This window comes from Arvicanthis niloticus, chromosome 4, assembly GCF_011762505.2.
Source record: "Arvicanthis niloticus isolate mArvNil1 chromosome 4, mArvNil1.pat.X, whole genome shotgun sequence".
Lineage (NCBI taxonomy): Eukaryota > Metazoa > Chordata > Mammalia > Rodentia > Muridae > Arvicanthis > Arvicanthis niloticus.
Genome location: NC_047661.1, coordinates 75,869,011 through 75,883,948, shown reverse-complemented (window position 1 = coordinate 75,883,948; position 14,938 = coordinate 75,869,011). Strand labels below are relative to the sequence as shown.

The following is a 14,938-nucleotide window of genomic DNA, read 5'->3' as shown; positions in this document are numbered from 1 at the left end:
TGCTTTTTCTTTCTTGATTCTAACTTGTAAATAAAGACACAGCAAAGTAGGTTTTGTTATTAGCAGGCGCCAACAGTCTGAACAACCCTCTAGTGTTGCAGAAGGGAAGTCCCTGTGGAGGACATAACTAGCAGTGCACTCTACACAACGTACTCACATAGGCAGGGGAAAAAGGACTACACTGAGCCTGACAAAGGTGATGCCTATAATCACCACACATAGGAAGCTAGGAAACGGAGGCAAGAAGATGCTGGCAAGTTCAGGTTATTTGCTGGGCTATAGGACTATTTAGCTGTAGGCGAGTGTTCCAGGCTCCAAGACCTATCTTCTCAGTCTAGTGGGAGATAGAGTGGTTCTGGGATGTCTTCCCCATGCATGTAGAGTAGCATAAACACATCACCTGTCCATTCAAACAGTGTAGTAAAAACTAACAAGACCCAAATCACAGGTGGCTCTGTCTCTCAAACGTGAAGCAAGTATTTAGTATGCCCTAGGCCTTTGGATGGCTACACAGTGTGCTTGCAAGTACATACACACTGACAAAACTGAAAGTATATCAAACGGAGTCATAAGTACACTAACACAGATTTCAAAAGCATCAAAGTAACCTGGTCTTGTTTTTGCTTCTCTGTGCAGCTCTGGCTGTCCTGGAACTAAATCTGTACTCACTTGAACTCAGAGATCCACCTGCCTCTGTCTCCAGAGTGCTGAAATTAAAAGCCTTTGTGACCCTGTTAGGAAATGCCTGGAAACAGGCTGTTGTGAGGCAGTTCTGGAGAGCACTACTGGATGTTTTGAGTTTCCAACCCCCACTAGGAAGAGGTGAGATCCTAGCAAAATATCGCCAGACAGAAAGAAGTAGGGTACTGCCGTGACTCGGATTCGAACCGAGGTTGCTGCGGCCACAACGCAGAGTACTAACCACTATACGATCACGGCGAGCCACGTGCCCGGCGAGGAGGAGTTGTGCACTTGCTTGGTGCTGGTGCTGTTGGCCCAGCCTCAATCCAGTTCTACCGGGTTCTGTGTTGTCCTCGGTGTCTTCTCGCTGGGCGCCGACGCCGGGACTGAGCTGCCCGCCCAACACCCGGTGCCGACGGCGGAGCCGTCTCAGCTCACCTCCGAGGCTTCAGACCCTCCTGTTGTCCCGCAGAAGTGATTGGTCCCCGCAGCGTTGGGAGCGGCGCGGAGTGCACGCGCCTGTGCCTCACCTGGATTGTGAAGGCAATTGCTGCTACCTGTGAAATCACTGTAGAGTTCAGGTTGACTCAATACTCCAATGCAGAGCCAGGTAGAGTGGCACACACCTGTCATTTCAGCTCTTGGAATGTAAGAGGCAATAAAATCAGGAGCTGAAGGTCATCCTCAGTTACGGAGTGAGTGCCAGGGAGCCTAAGATACTTGAGACCCAGTCAAGAAAGAGAAGTGAAGAGGAGGAAGCAGCAGCAACCACTAAACCAAAAGTGTGATACAAACTAAGGTCATCAGAAAGAAGGGAACCTCAATTAAGGAAATGCCTCCAAGGGAGCGTGAGCGACCGGACGCGAGAACGCGGGGCTGGGGCTTGAGCCCTGAACAGCTGAGGAGCCGGCCTGCGGCCTCCCGTCCCGCCTCCTCCCTAAAACCAAGCCCAGGGCGCCACCCTCCCCCTTCCTTCCTCCCTCCCTCCCTCCCTCCTTCCCTCTCTTCCCTCTCTCTCCCCCTCCCCCTCCCCGCTGGCGGATGTCAGTGAAGGACGGAAGAGGCCCTGCAGAGGCGGTGGTGCAGCGCTCCGGTGGAATGAACCTTACTTGTTGACTGCTGATTGGAGTCTCTTGAAAAAAAAAATTCTTTTTTTTTCTCTGTGGAAGCCACGTGGTGTATTTAATTCAAATCCAGGGATCACAACTTTTGATTTTTCTGGAGGGACCAGTGGTATAGTGATACCACTATATCAAATAAACTTGACACTACAGCCAAAATGGTGCTGTCTTAGAGACAATGAGATGAACTAAGTCGAGTTATAGCAGGTTATTTTCGTTCAAACGGCTATGAAGAGGCAGTATTCCGTTTTTTAAAAAGAAGCTGAGCTAAATATGAATGACGAGTTAGATAAGAAATATGCTAGTCTTTTGGGGAAATGGACATCTGTTATTAGATTACAAAAAAAAAAAAAGGTAATGGAATTAGAATCAAAACTAAATGAAACAAAAGAATTTACATCGGGTGATCCTCTTGGTCAGAAACGAGACCCAAAAGAATGGATTCCCTGTCCACCTGAGAAATACGCATTGAGTGGTCATAGCAGTCCAGTTACTCGAGTCATTTTCCATCCTGTGTTCAGTGTTATGGTCTCTGCTTCAGAGGATGCTACAATTAAGGTGTGGGATTATGAGACTGGAGATTTTGAGGGAACTCTCAAGGGCCATACAGATTCTGTACAGGACATTTCCTTTGACCACAGTGGCAAGTTTCTGGCTTCCTGTTCTGCAGATATGACGATTAAATTATGGAATTTTCAGGGTTTTGAATGCATCAAAATCATGCATGGCCACAACCACAATGTCTCTCCAGTAGCCACCATGCCTAATAGAGATCATATAGTATCTGCCTCAAGGGATAAAACTATAAAAATGTGGGCAGTGCAAACTAGCTACTGTGTGAAGACATTCACAGGACACAGAGAACGGGTATGTATGTATGGTGTGGCCAAATCAGGATGGCACTTTGATAGCCAGCTGTTCCAGTGACCAGAGTGTGCATGTGTAGGTTGTAGCAACAAAGGAATGCAAGGCTGAGCTCCGAGAACATGAACATGTGGTAGAATGCATTTCCTGGGCTCCAGAAAGTTCATATTCTTCCATCTCTGAAGCAGCAGGATCTGAGACTAGAAAGAGTGGTAAGCCTGAACCCTTCTTGCTGTCTGGTTCCAGAGACAAAACTAGTAAGATGAAGGAGGTCAGTACTGGCATGTGCCTTATGACTCTTGTGGGTCATGATAATTGGGTACCTGGAGTTCTGTTCCATTCTGTGGGAAAGTTTATTTTGAGTTGTACTGATGACAAGTCCCTCTGTGTATGGGATTACAAGAACAAGTGATGCATGAAGACCCTCAGTGCCCATGAACGCTTTGTTACTCCCTCAGATTTCCATAGGACGGCACCCTAGTAGGTTCCTGGCATGTAGATCAAACCGTAAAGGTGTGGGAGTGCCAGTGATTGGGTCAGATTTGGTTCTGCCTCCCTTTTTTCATCTGGTTGCACTGTGATGATACCATCAAATGGGTTACCCCATTTGAGCTCTGTTTAAATAAATATTGTCCTTTCATGTAAGAAAAGAAAATGCCTCCATAAGACGTGGTGACAGGCCTGCTGGTAAGGCATTTTCTTAATTAGCACTTGATGCTGGAGAGCTCAGCCCATTATGGGTGGGATCACACCTGGGCTGGTGGTCTTGGGTTCTGTAAGAAAACAAGCTGAGCAAGCCCAGGGGAGCAAGCCAGTAAGCGGCACCCCTCCATGGCCTCTGCATCAGCTCCTGCCTCCAGGTTCTTGCCTTGCTTGAGTGCTTGTCCTGACTTCCATCAGCGATGGGCTACAATAGGGAAGTGTAAACCCAGTAAACCCTTTCTTTTGGTTATGGTGTTTTGTCACAGCAACAGAACCTTAAGATAGTCTTGCTGGACAAGTGGGGCCTGAGCTGTCCAGGAAAACCCAAATGACCTCAGCTATGTGTTTTGGGTTCAGAGGGACAAGAGGGGTTTCCCTAAAATGATAAAATCTTGCCGTAGTCTTAGGGGTAAGGGATCTTATGTGTGGATTAGTCTTCAAGAATGGGGTAAACGCATAGTGGAAGGTTTAGCAGGAAAGCTGGGGAAACACCAAATTAGGAGTTAATGGAAAGTATTAAGAATAATATTAACTATTAAGCCCAGAAATGGTATAGCAGTTATTTTGTGTTTCCAAATTTTTCTATGTTTCTTTTCTTCTTCTTTTTTTTTAACAAGAACAGTTGGGACTGATGTCTCCCTTTCTTTCCTTCCCCAAGTCTCTTTGTCCCAACTCCTCACTACTTTAGCTAAAACTCTGAAGGTGAAGCCTAGATTCCCCAAGGTAAGAGCAGCAGAAAGGAGAGCTGGCTCAGCAGAAGACGCCTCTCCTGGACAGTCCACAGGACTGAGCCCCACGGTGGAGACAGCTCTTGTGCTGTAACCCTTCTGTATGTGTAAAAGTTTGAGTAATGAATGGAGGGAGATCATGGCAATAAAAGGACACTGAAAACACATTCCCTGACCGGGAATCGAACCCGGGCCGCGGCGGTGAGAGCGCCGAATCCTAACCACTAGACCACCAGGGACACACTTAAGATTGCTCATTGACCACTTAAAGGAAAGCCTATTGGGTTTTCTAAAACTATCTGGCCAGGCATTGACCCGCTCTTCCTATTCAAGACCATCATCGTCTCTTCCATTTTCTGTCTGGGTAATGTTCTGCCTCGGAAAACAACGAACAGGAAAGCGCAGCTGGAATCCGTTTCACTCCAGCCTTTGTTTGCACCATGTGCGCCAGGGTGGCACATCCTCCTAGCCTAGGGTGGAAACTGTCGGTTTGACTAAGCGTGTGGTGAACGGAGTTCTCCTAACCTGGAAAGGGGCTCCTTTTCCTTCCCTCCCACCTCCATTACTACAACAGACACTCATCCTAAGAGCTCCAGGTACAGATTGGGATCATTTCTCTCACTATTCTGGTTTCTCTGCGGCTCCAACCTAGCTGTCCGCGGCTGTGCTCAGGGTGAAATCAAGGCGAATGGAATAGGAGGGGAAATCCCTTGGTTTTCGGACCCTGGACATCTATCTTCCTGTAGAGATTTAGGCAGAGGTAGAAGTTGTGGGTTTCTGCATCTACCGCGGAGGAAAGTGCTCCTGCTGCTGGATCTTGGTCTCCATCCCACTCCCAGCGGGAAGCCAGGTGGATCTCAGCGGCGAGCAGGTTGCTGGTGATGGGGAAGGCCACCCATTATTAAGGGCAACCTACCACCGTGCTCCGTAACCTCCACGTCTCCTTTCCGGTCCCCTCTCTTCCTGCCTCTTCTGTCTTCCTTTCTTTGTCTCTTTCAGAAAATTGTTATATTCTATTTTTGAGACAGGTTTCACTATGTAGTCCTGACCTGTCTGGAACTTGCCGCGTAGACCAGGCTGGCCTCCAGCTCACAGAATTCCGCCTCCCTCCACCCCCAGAGTGTTGTGATTAAAGGCGTGCACCTTCAATTATTTTTGAACAATTATGTGGTTTAAGGCGTGGGCCAGAAAATTGTTTTTGAGCAACTGTAACTGGTAGGATTGTGGACAAGGTCCTGCCTAGAGCGCTTGGCTTATATGGGAAAATAATAAGGCGTCAGGGGGAGAACAAGCTGACGGAGTCCCTGGTGGATTCCTCAGGAAAGTCTTGTGCTGTATCCGGTTGCAACGCTGGCTGCCTGCGAACGCACCGAGTGCCATTGCGTGTCCAGGTTCTACAGCAGCAAAGTGCTCGGCAGTGGAAGAGTGCGCAAGAGGCCGGACAATCTCCCCAGACCAGGAAACTGTGGCCCAGACGGACCCTGAACAGGCACCGGAGAAACCCGCCCAGAAGGGACCCTTCCTCCTCCTCGAACAAACAGCACGTAGTTCTGCCATGAACGAAGGGGCCACACCGGTGCGCAGCCCTTTCCGTGCTGATGTTCCGGCTCCCACCGTCGCAGGAACCGAGGAGCCCGGACGTCCGAACCCAGAGTAACTGAGGCCGCCTATGATCGTGGACCCCGGGCTGGAGGCCATGTGGGCTCCACCACGCTGGGGGACACGGTAGGAACTGCGGGACACCGGCGTCCTGGAGCTTTTCCAAGGATGGGCTCTTCCAGCTATGAGACCCTTGGCCTGGGACCTGTCCCTCAGGTCAATGGCCAATCCTAAATAGCTCTAGTCCTGGGACCACAAGGATTCTCACCACGCTGGCTTGTCCTCCCCCCCCGCCCCCCCTTATGAATAATATCCAGTCGCGCCTTGATGTTTTGCACAGATTTGATGTTAATCCCACAAAGGATCTCCAAGGGGAGAAATATCACCGACTTAAATGGCCAAATTGGAGCAAGCTTTTTAAAATTCATGCACACAGGCTGTCTCCCTGTAAGACACGGTTCAAGAGATCAGCCCTGGACATTGGGAATATAAGTTTCTTAGAGTTTGTGGGTAGGGAGTTCCCAAATGTAGGAGTTGGCAGGCAAATAAGTAGGGTGCCCAGAAGCAAGACATAAGCATAAGGAGTTGGTCATAACAACCTCCTTAAACAGTCTTCTTCGATCTGAGGTCATCAGAGAAAACAATTGGCTATTGGAGGGCTCTGAAGTTCCTCAAGTTTCCATTCAAAATACTCAACATGGTGTCTGTGTGCCTGTGCACTGTGACCCCACCTCCCCCCCCCACCGCCCCCAGTTTCAAACACAAGTAAACAAGAAAGGAACACGGCTACACCTGGAAACACTGTGCCAGGACTGGGCACCACCCCTGGGGAAGATACACTTACAGCATGCGCTCAGTTAGAACACTATATAAATGCCATCCTGTGACATCTCTCCACTGTCAAACAGTCTACAGGAGGCAACATACTTGCTTCCACAGTAATTATGCTCACTTAAAAACTAGTATCTGGGAAAACGACAGGGAAGGGAGGGAGGGTGTGTGGAGGAGAAAGGAGGAACCTAGCTGTATTTGAGGTCTTAAGGAATTCAGAGCAGTGGTGGGGTGGTGGGGCATGTCTCTAATTCTAGTCCTTCAGAAGCTGAGGCAGGTGGATCTCTGTGAGTTTGAGGTCTGGTCTACAGAGGGAGTTCCAGGCCAGAAGGAGGAGCAGGAAGAAGAGGAAGGAAGAGGGGGAGGAGGAGGAAGAGAAATATATTTAGAATGAGTGTTGGCCCGAGGGTTCAGCAGTTCTGAGCACTTCCTGCTCTTGCAGCATGTTCCTTACCTGCAACCACACCAGGCAGTTCACAGCTGTCTGTAACTCCGGCTCAGAGAGATTTGACACCCTCTACTGGCCTCTGTCAGCACTGCACATACACAAAACTAAAATCTTAGCCAAGTGTGGTATCACATGCCTTTAGTCCCAACCTTCTGTATAGAAGGCAGGATCTCCAGTTAGAGACCAGCCTGTCTACATAGTGAGTTCCAAGATAGCCAGGGCTGTATCAAACATTTTAGAATATATTTCGTGTGTGTGTGTGTATTAACATAAAAGGAAAATAAATGCAGAATTAGGTATGGCTGGGTATGGTGGTGCATGCCTTTAATTTTAGCACTTAAGAGACAGCAGCTAGCAGATCTCTGTGAATCCCAGTCCAGCCTAGGGCTACACAGTGAGCAACTGTCTCAAAAAGCAACAAATTAAAAAAGAAACACAGAGACGTTTTCCACTTCTGCTACCGTACTGAATCCAAAGATCAACCCCAGTAGTCAGATGTGTATGCGATGGACCAGCGCAAAGCAGCGGCAGCAAGCAAGCTGGACTTCCCTTTGGGTCTAGAATTCTCAACTTTCATTTTACATGTGTCTAAGCCTAAACAACAAGCCAAAGAAAAGCACCCTAAATGTGTATCTGGAAATTCAGGGCAACGACTCTTTCAGACTAGGTCACTGCCAGGTGTGATGTTTCTAGCCTCAAATTCCTGACCTGCCTGGGTTATTTCAGGACTTGTCTAAAAACAGTGGTGACAGTGTTACTAGTGTACCCTCCAGCACTATCTGAAGACAGGATACTTCTGTAAGCTTCCTTTGGCTTTGGATAGGTGAGGGGAATTATTCACTGTTGACCTTGTCCTTGAGGGAAGGGGAAAGTGTATTGTAATGGTTTCAGTATCATAAGGTGTATTCAACAGGCATGGTAAGGAAAGGGATTAAAAGGCTCGTCCCTGGGTGGGCTCGAACCACCAACCTTTCGGTTAACAGCCGAACGCGCTAACCGATTGCGCCACAGAGACGTTGTGAAGATGGGTAGGTTGGCTAGATGGTGAGTGAAGGCTCACCCGAGCAGTACTCAGTCCTGGAGGCTGGTAATGGTGTTCACTGGGGGCAGCCGTTGGGGTCTGAACTGGAGTCACCAGACCCACGTCTTGAGCCCGATTACCGAGCTCGCGTGACCGCAATGAAGCGCGCGTGCTTCTGACGCCTCCGGATTCTGAGATCCCGCTGCCACCCGGGGATCAGGGGCCACCAGAGACTCCACGACGGCGAGGTCGCGGCCTGGGCGCCCAGAAGGACTAGGATAAGGAACCCTAATAAGGAACCCTAATACGCTTTAGGGTTCGATCCTTCGCAGAGCCTGAGCAGGTACCGACGAGGGACTGGTCACCGTGTGTGTGCTGGAGACACAGAGCGGTCCCCGTTTGGGCCTGAGAGGTGAGTGTAGGAAAGGCGGTCGGTGGAAAGGGAAGACAGTGAGGGAAAGAGAAAAGAGGACCCTGTTGGGAGTTGAGACAGGAGGAGACCCGCGAGTGTGCAGGTTTTGTTCTTTCAAAGCAGTTTACACAGCTATTTGTTCTAGAGGTGAATTGCCGAAGGCCATCTTCGACAGATCAAGCACCGAAGAGGATTCGAGGAGTCTGCGGCTAATCACTCAGCAGAGTTTTTTCTTTAAGGGAGCAAACCTTAATTCTCTGGGGCTGGCAAAAAAGAATATATACATTCGCGCGCGCGCGCACACACACACACACACAGTGATGAAAGGCTCTTGGTTGATGAAAGGCTCCAACAACTTTACTTTTTCTTAGTCTTTTTATACCACCTAAGACAAAAATTTCCTACGTAAAGAGAGCAACAAGTTATATATTCTCCAAAAACAACTACCACAAAAACATATCCTCCAAAAGATTAAAATCATTTCACAAAAGAAAATTACAATATGATTATTAATTATATGTTCTTTAAGAAAAAAACCTACACCTAACATTTCTCATCTTTTTTCCCACAAATTTATCCTAACCTCAAATAAATTCTTTTGTTATTGATTAAAGTTTAAGCAAGTCAAGTGCCAGTAGCTAGTTTTTTTGTATGCTAGCTGACAAGTTTGTATTTACCAAGAAATCAGTCATTTATTATATGTCTTATTCTTTCAAACCTTACTTAGCTAAACTTGCTAATCATCTAGTTTCTATTCTTGTATTTATTCTTATACCTAGAATAGGATGATTTACTTTTCCTTCATGCCCTACCTTTTCATGGTGCACACCTGTGAACACATCTTTACATCACAAGATCAGAGAACTCAGACCTAACCTAGAGTGAAGGTTTTCTTTGATCATTAACCTGTCTCAAGCCCATTTTTCTCTCCCAAGTTCAATTACATTCTTGTAATGCATGAAAACTCACCGTGTTCCTTTCCTCTGCTATGCAGTCCTCTCTATTCTACAAGGGAGGGGCACATTCTACTCTTCGTTCTAACTTTATTCTATCTTCCTGGCAAAACCACCTAAACCAACTTCTTAATCTTCCTTATCAACTACTCCAACTTCCTAAGACTATTTAAATCAACTCGGGAATTTTGTAAAATCATTAATTTATCTAAACATGCCAGGCGGTGGTGGCACACACCTTGAATCCCAGCACTTGGGAGGCAGAGGCAGGTGGATTTCTGAGTTCGAGGCCAGCCTGATCTACAGAGTGAGTTCCAGGACAGCCAGAGCTACACAGAGAAACCCTGTCTCGAAATCAACAGCAACAAAAATTTATCTAAACACTATTATTTTATGATCTTCATATCTATCTGTAGGAAAATTGACCAACAGAGTGGGCTGTCTCTCATGAAGCAATCACACCAGACTACAGGCAGTGAGAGTCTTCCCACACACATTCCCACCATGCTAGATACAAGAGGGACATAGCAATGACAAACATGAAAAGACAGCAGTAGCAAGAAGCAATCCAGAGATGAACCCCACTCCTACCCCTCACCCCTGGGGCTGTGCCTCTGAGAGGTACATTCAGGACAGGTGTGCAAAAATAACAGTTGACTGTCTCCAGGAAGCTCACCTGCACACCACAGTTCCTTCTGCGTGATATCTGCCAGTGAATGTTTGTAGTGTTACTGAAAAACATGTTTTTTCGACATATGAGCAAATACTCTATGATTTAATTTTAAATTTATTTTATTTTGAGCTAATCATGTAGCTCTGACTGACCTGGAACTCACAGACATCTGCATGTTTTCCTCCTGAGTGCTGAAATTAGAACTTAATGCCTCCACACCAGGTTTATAATCAATTTTTAAAAAGTGGTTATTGCTAGGTGACTATTTAAAATAAGTCAGAAAATAATATGCCTTTCTAGTCTGACATATGGTGTATTTTTAACACATACAAGTATAGTCTTGTGAAGAACCAGCCTGCCTCCATCTTGGGCTTAAAAGTCATCTTATAATAAAGACAAACTAGATTCATTTCTGTTTATGATTAAATCTCTGCTTCTCGAGGATTGGGCTATGCCCTATCTGCAACGAAACTACTACTGGTTCTGTACTTCCAGAACCTACACCTACCTCTACCCCTGAACTATAAAAACCCTGTCTTCCTTATGTCCAGTGAGGAAGCACGCCTTTTGAAGCATGCCTTACAGAGTAGGAAACCCATATATAGGAATAAAAAGCTTGCTTTAATTAATTGCTTGCTTTAATTAATTTGGCCATTTGGGTCGCTGGTCTTCTCTTCATATTTTTGGGATTAACACTGGCTTGAATGTCTTATGTAAACCTTTAATTTAGTTGCTTGCATTTAGTTTTGTTTTTTAAACATACATTGGTTGTAAGAAACACAAAACCCACCAAAGGTACACAAATGTGTATATATGAAGAAAAATATGAAAATTCACCCACATCCCAACTCCCTCTCTATTGCTGACCCATTTATATATATTACAGGAAGTGGTGCTGGGCCACTGTTGCTGCTAGGTGGCCTAGCAAGGCAGGAACTTCCAAATCCTGCTCTTGGTATTCCTGGGTGGTGGGGGAAAGGCAAAGAACAAGACATGGCCACTAAAACCATTTGTTGAAGAAATTTAACATGAGGACAGGAAGGAGTGGTATCTGAGGCAGATGATGGTGGAAGGACTCTTTCTCATCTCTAAGTTGAGTGGACTTCAAAGTGAAGATGAAATGCAGTAGGCCAGTCTGTAGGAAAATTTGGGTGGTAAAAACTTCCATAAACAGCTGAGGAAAAGTTAAAGACAGGTTTCTATGTGGGTTCCATGGTGTAATGGTGAGCACTCTGGACTCTGAACCCAGCGAACCGAGTTCAAATCTCGGCCAATTTTCTTTCATTTAAATGTGAAGGGGAAAATCCCAGGTCCTAAGCTGGTGCAAAAGTAGCCGAGCTGTCCTGTGCACAGGTGAACTATAGAAGGAAGCCAGTTGCCTTTGGGTGCCTGTGCACTCCTCTTTTGTGAAAGTAGGGAGCAGAGAGACCAGAGAGAGAGAAGTTGTTCAGACACCACACTAGAGCGACCCCGCCTGCGGCTCCACATCATAGGCCACCTATCAGACCTCAGCACACAGAATCCCTTGGTCGCTGGCTCCTCCGCAGCTGAACATTCTCCCTTGAATGCCTAGATACTGGGGTTTCCAGCGGTATAGCCTGGAGCAGATGCCGCAGATGCCTTTCTAGGTCGGTCTGCTTTTGTCCTGGATCTTGTTTTGCTGGTTTTCAGGTAAAACTGGGAGAGCTGTAGCCGAGCATCCTTTGGAACACCCACTCAGTAGCCTGACTGCGGCTTGGAAGACTCGCAGCGAGAGCATATCTTCATCCTGCAACAAGGCTTTGGTCTAGGCTCGGGGAGATGGCCAGAGCTCTCTGAGTAGACTCCTTGCTGGTTTCCTGGCCATGGCCTAGGGAAGGAACTCAGAAGCTCCAGGTTCCCTCTGCAGGCTGTTCCAAGAGCCGTGTATGGAGAATGAGAGAACCAAGGAAAAGCAAGTTACTAGAGATAAGATATATACCAACCACCAGGCTGACTGCATTCATGGGTAATGGCATTTTTTAGGGGACACCTTGAAGTGTTCAGAGGACTGCTGTTTTCATAATAAACATTGGGCACATAAATTTGAGACAAAAATTTATAGTAAATACAAACTCACATTCCTTTGTATAGACATAAACATTTGAACTTAACCTTTGCAGACACTTGTATCACTGTTTTGGATTCTGGGGTTTGCATCTTAGGTGTGATGGGTTTGGACTATGCTGGCCCTAAACATGGCACTTTGGTACATTAATCATGTTACATAGAAGCTGGAAGGACAATCACTCCTCCCTGTTCTTTCTCTCCGGAAGCAGGTGCCAGACAATCATGGGAGAGGTGCTATTGTGTAGCAGTTCCTAGGATATTTAACCTTCCATAATTGAGATACTCTGACTAAGAGAAAGAATTTAAAGGAGAAGTAAACAACAACTGTTCTAAGGGAAAGTTCAGACACAGGATGCTTTTTAAAAGGGAGTTGAAATGAAACACTGTATCCTCCAAGGAAGCTCAAGGAGTAAACAACTCAATAGCTTCAGGAAGTTCCTGAAACTGACCAGAGTCTCTAGTGCCCTCTTTCCAGAAGCACACACACAAGCTGTGAGACTGCAGAGAGATACTCTCAGACCACCTGAGCTGTCTGGGAAGCACACTGTCCTACCTGTTGAGCAGCCTGCAGGTTGTACAGTGCACTCCAGGCTTCCTGCTTTTGTGAACTGCCATCCATGCTATAAAAGGCTTTGAGGATGCAGCAGCTGTCTTTGAGTTATTTCTGCTTCTGTAAGTAACCCTAGCAAAATTCACTGGTTAGTCTACAGCCTTGGTTTGTTCTATATTTCCTATCTGAGATGATTTTCTGTGTGGGGTGAGTACAAATTCACAGCAGGAGCCCTCACTAAGATTCGGAAGGGATGAGCATCCTTCCCTCTGGGACAGAAATACAGAAAGTGGACCTAGCTGAGTTTCCCTGAGTGTTAGCAGTGCACCACAGACCTCTGACCCTGTCCTAGTTCTTCTCTGTAGAGCCCAGAGCCCATATTTGAATCCTCTGGTTCACCTGTTCCCTCACTAAGACAGAAGCTCTTCCAAGGTGACAATGAACTTGCATTAAGTCAGCACATGTGCTTTGCCATTGTCACTGTCATTTGTTGTAAGGGCCTTCGCTAAAACCCACGGGTAGGTGGTAGAAGGACATGCTTGCTTCCCTCTCCTTCACACAGAAATGTCTTCTACTGTGAAACTGTGAAGCTGTTAACTGGGCAGCTTTGAAGCTAGGATCACAACTAATGTTTTCCTTGTAATGAGCAAATGAAGAAGTGAAGGCTGTAGCAGGTTCCCTGAAGGTCCCTGAGGAGCAGACCTGCTGAGAACTCAGGTTCTGGGATCCCTCAGCCCAGGAATGGCTACTGCACAGAGAAGACAAATATCCTGTCTGTCACAGGGTCTGCTGAATGGATAAGTACCAAGGATGTAACCTATATAAAATCGGTTTTATAATGCCTTGTCTGAGGTGTGCCCCAAGTAAGAATGCTCCCATTCATTGAGCCCATGCAGTGTGCCAGGTGCCAGCCACCACCTAAGAGCTATGTGCGCATGTGTGTGTTGTTCCTTACAAAAGGTTGTGGGGTTCAGGAGTCACCACTGAAACCATACAAACACTGACCTTAGTAAAGAATAATTTATTGAACATATATACCTTAATACGGAATGTTCAGGACCACAAAAAGAACTGTGGGAGCTTAATTGCAATAATAGTTTGCCCTCAGGATAGGGTTTTTATAGGAAAAAACAGGTTCAAAAGTTTGAAGGGGAAGGAAGGGAGCAGTTGGCTTACTAGGCAAAGTATTATCAGCTAACCTTTGAGCTGACTGGTCTTGAGTAAGGTAAGGGTGGTGGTAAAAACGGGAATTTCAGAACATTGAAGATAACAGAGCTTGTGTATTATAATCGTGATTTTCTTTGGCTTATTACTAACATTTTTCAGTGTCAGCCACAAAAACCACAGTAAGCTCATACAGAGGTGCAGGAAGGGCTGCCCAGTAGTCAGCTCTGATTCAAGCTATTTTAGACATAATAGTTCATATCGACCTTAGATTTGATGGGCCCTATGTAAAGCTTTGTGAAATTTCTTAAGATTAGCAAACCTCATACAGAACATTCAGAACACACAGAACAAAACTGGCTGTGGCCAGCGTGTTCTTGAGCCAAGTCACTTCTCTGTGTCAGTGACTGGCAACATGATGAAATAGCTGGCAGGCAGGGAACAAAATGGCTACAGCTACTCTGGGATCGGAGTGTGTGTTATACCATAACACAGCTCTTTGTCATGTCAACATGCTTTGTTAATGTGAGAGGAACAGGAGAGATAGGCCCAAATACACACCTCCACAGGTAGAGATATATCAAAGGCTAAGAGAATTGAGCATCAAGTCAAGCATGACGGTGTGACACAGATTTTGCCTGCCCCTGTAGTAGATCTAGCAAGGCTTGAGTCTTCTTGAGTGCTGATGGTTTGCCTTAATAGGCAAAATATTATCAACTTGTTAAGACTTGTTTGTATACTGATGTATATATCTTACTCCATGTTCCTTCTTTGAGGGATGTTCTCCCTGCCAAGGATAATGACTCCATGATAATCAGAGTCAGCATGATTCCAGGAAGTGAGAATATGTCTGATGTTCCTCACCAAAAACCTTCAATAACTTCAGGACAGCCCTTAACGCTGTGGGAAAGAACTCTGAAAACATAAGTTCAAGAATATATAAATCAATGTAAGAACTGTTCTTTTCAAGATTTCTAAACTATGCAAAATAGAAGGCTGCAATATGAATTGTATGAGGAGCTTCACAGACCTGAAAGAACAGAGGCAGCTGCACTCTGAGCCAGCTTTGTCAGAAAGATATTAGGGAAGGAGATAAAGAGACT

General features: G+C 46.2%; 3 non-coding genes and 1 pseudogene across 3 annotated transcripts; 1 reads left to right on the top strand and 3 right to left on the bottom strand.

The window, feature by feature from the left end:
- Window positions 1-867: 867 nt before the first annotated feature.
- Trnah-gug (transfer RNA histidin (anticodon GUG)) lies at window positions 868-939 on the bottom strand. Its single transcript has one exon. It is a non-coding gene; the product is annotated as a tRNA-His (tRNA).
- Window positions 940-1,960: 1,021 nt separating this feature from the next.
- Window positions 1,961-3,197, top strand: LOC117707576 (platelet-activating factor acetylhydrolase IB subunit beta pseudogene; annotated as a pseudogene).
- Window positions 3,198-4,263: 1,066 nt separating this feature from the next.
- Trnae-cuc (transfer RNA glutamic acid (anticodon CUC)) lies at window positions 4,264-4,335 on the bottom strand. Its single transcript has one exon. It is a non-coding gene; the product is annotated as a tRNA-Glu (tRNA).
- A 3,580-nt stretch (window positions 4,336-7,915) lies between these two features.
- Trnan-guu (transfer RNA asparagine (anticodon GUU)) lies at window positions 7,916-7,989 on the bottom strand. Its single transcript has one exon. It is a non-coding gene; the product is annotated as a tRNA-Asn (tRNA).
- Between the last annotated feature and the right edge of the window lie 6,949 nt (window positions 7,990-14,938).